We start from the raw sequence: 3297 nt of genomic DNA on the forward strand, positions 1-3297 counted from the left end.
AAAAAAACTCAAGTTTGTTTCCCATTTCTCTGTTATTCACCATTTAGGTTGGTTCATAACATAGCCATTTTGTATAGTGCTGAAATAGGCATTGATGAAAAAGAATGTTTGTGATGTGTTGAGATAAATTCCTTAGGCAAATATCCAAGAGCGACATATCTGAATCTTCAGCCTATGTTCTCTTAGTCAAGGAGTTTTGGCTAGGATTACAGTACCATCCATGAACTTCCCTTCTGTGGAGCAAATCACAATCCAATCAGAAATCAATTAGTTACCATTGACTAGGTTTAGAATTAATTGTACTGGATCTGGAATCAACTTAAAAGCAAGCTGCTTGGCACTCTTATGATTTTTCTCAGTCAGATTATTTGAAGTTGGAAGACCCACTATAAATGTAGGTGGCATTCTCAATATCAACCTAAACAAGAAATGGAAGAATGAAAGACTTCTTTTTTGCCTATTGCCTTCACTCTTGCTGACAACCTTCTTCATTTTATTGCTGCCACTGCAGGATTCCTTCATTGATATTAAAATCAGATTCTTTGTGTCTCCAACATAGGCTGAAGACCAGCAACTCTACAGAGATCCTCTAGGCCTACAGCATCAGTTCAAAACTCCTGAGATATCCAGCACTGTGGAACTGAGAAACTCTTATATTCTCAGCTTCTCCAATTAATCAGCCATTGTTGTACTCTTTAAGCAATATGGTAAAGGTCACTCTAATTAATCTCTTTTAAATATGTTGTCACTATATAGGTCTATAGGGGGATATTCCACTCCTTTACTATGATTTTCATTCACATCATAAGCCATGCCAATATAGCAAAGGCCATATATGGGGAATCTGTAAATAGTATCACATTAAATAGAAGAAATCCCCAAGGTGTTTTCAACAGTTCCATGAAGACCATGAATAAGAAAAGATGTCCATTCCATCCATTACTATGCAATATAGTGCTTGATGTCTTAGCTACAGCAATACAAAAAGAAAAAAAATGGTATCAACACAGATGACATGATTGTTTACAGAGGACACCCTACAGAGGTGATTCAAGATTGTTAAATCTGATGAATACATACAGTTGTCAGAATACAGAATTAACACACAAAAACCAGTGGCTTTCCTGAACAAGAAAACCTACTGAAAAAGAAATCAGAGAAAAAATCCCTGAAACAAAATACATGCACCACACACACATTTGAATGCATGAAAACAAAAAACAGGGAGTGATCCTAGCTAGTGAAATAAAGACTTCTATTGTGAAAAATGTTAAGACACTGAAGAAAGAAAGAAATGAAGACACTAATAGGTAGAAATTCCACGTTTATGTATTTGAAGATTTAATCTGTGAAAGTGCCTATCCTTATCAAAGAAATCTTCAGTCCTTTATTATAATTTCTTTGGATTTTGTTTCATCTTCATTTCTATGTGAGAGGATGCATTCACATCTGTGTTTTTATAGAGAGAGTTTGCAAATATCTCACCTACCTCTGATGTATGATCTCATTTTCCAGTTCAGCACATGCTATTGGCTTGAATCATCTTTAGATTTTTTGTTTGTTTGTTTGTGTGTTTGAAGCAGTCAGTATCTTACTGTGTAGCTCTGGAGAGCTTCAAACTGACCAATTATTCCAAGCTGGCCTTGAATTCTTTGTGTTTCTGTGTCACTCCCTTAAGTGATAGAATTACATGTGTGAGCAACCATATGTACAAACTGATTTTATTTCATTTTCAAAGCATTAAAAGAGAAGGTAGTAGGAATTGAACATTACCAGTGTAGAATTTATATGGATGAAAATGTCATAGGAGTTTACATATACACGCATATATAGAGAAACGAGAGAGAGAGAGAGAGAGAGAGAGAGAGAGAGAGAGAGAGAGAGAGAGAGAATCACAAGCTAGAATAATCTTGATCTAACTACAAAGCTAAGGATGACCTTAACTCCTCACCTTACAATTTCCCAAGTGCCGAAATTACAGTTGTGGACCACCATTCACTGCTTCATGTAATTCTGTGTGAACTCAGGACTTTGTGAATGCCAGTCAAATATTCTACCAACTGAGCTATAAACTCAGACCTTTCTTAAACATCATTATTATTTTGTATGCTAGCTGCAAAATAACTACAACAGTAGCATCAATAGTAATAAAAATAATAATAAAGAGTCAAACAGACTACTCAAGAATGATTTTACACGTAAATGCATGAATTCAGTTCATGTGTATGGAGCATCATAGTCACCTGGAGGTCTAGCTAAAACAGACTAGGTCTGGATGAATCTTAACAGTTAACCTTTCTAAAACCTACCCAGGTAATATTGATTGTGATATTAGACATACTACAATGAGAAAAATTACTAAAGACTTTGTATTATTATTACTTTAAGGATTTTCTTTTATTTAAGTGAATTCTAATTGTATATTTAAAGGAAATTTGAAGGCCATATGACATTTTTATTTGTTTCAAAAAAGACCATTGAGGAATATTTCACAAAATCTAGTATTTATTGATGTCATCTTAGAATATCATTAGGATGATGTGTAGCATTAGTCTTAAAAAGTTCTTATTAATAAAATCCAACCTGATCCAGGTACTGAGGTGAATGCTGGAAGATCAGAGAAGTACAGCTACCTCACTTCGCCAATTCCTCAGCAGATTCTGTTTCCTCAGACTGGAAACCTCTGAGTCCTCATCCCGAGTGAATCTCAGCTAAACTGTGTGTTGCTCAAAGCCTAAAAGCTTAACCAGGTTAAAGGCTTCTAGTTTCTGGTCTCCATGCCTTATATACCTTTCTGCTTACTGCCATCACTCCCTGGAATTAAAGGCTCACTCCCAGGAATTAAAGGCATGAGTCACCATGCCTGGCTGTTTCCAGTGTGGCCCTGAAACTCAGAAATCAGATGGATTTCTGCCTTTGGAATGCTAGGATTAAAGGTGTGAGTGGCATCATTTTCTAGCCTCTCTCTAGTGGCTGTCTGTTCGGACCCCAGATAAGTTTATTAGGGTGCACGATATTTTGGGGAACACATTACCACCACAATGATGAGTAGGATTCAGTAGATATTGTGTGTGCTTTTAAATTATGTATTTCTAGTAGTTAAAATCTGTATAGGGACTAGCAATCTTGGGGGCCATGGCATGGCTAAATGGAAATGGGGAACCCAGCAAGCAAGCACAAGCATGCAGGGACACACACACACACACACACACACACACACACACACACACACACACACACACACACACACACACACACACACACTACTCAACTACTCAGTTTCTGCCTTATGTGAAG

Source organism: Onychomys torridus, chromosome 10 (genome assembly GCF_903995425.1).
Source record: "Onychomys torridus chromosome 10, mOncTor1.1, whole genome shotgun sequence".
NCBI lineage: Eukaryota > Metazoa > Chordata > Mammalia > Rodentia > Cricetidae > Onychomys > Onychomys torridus.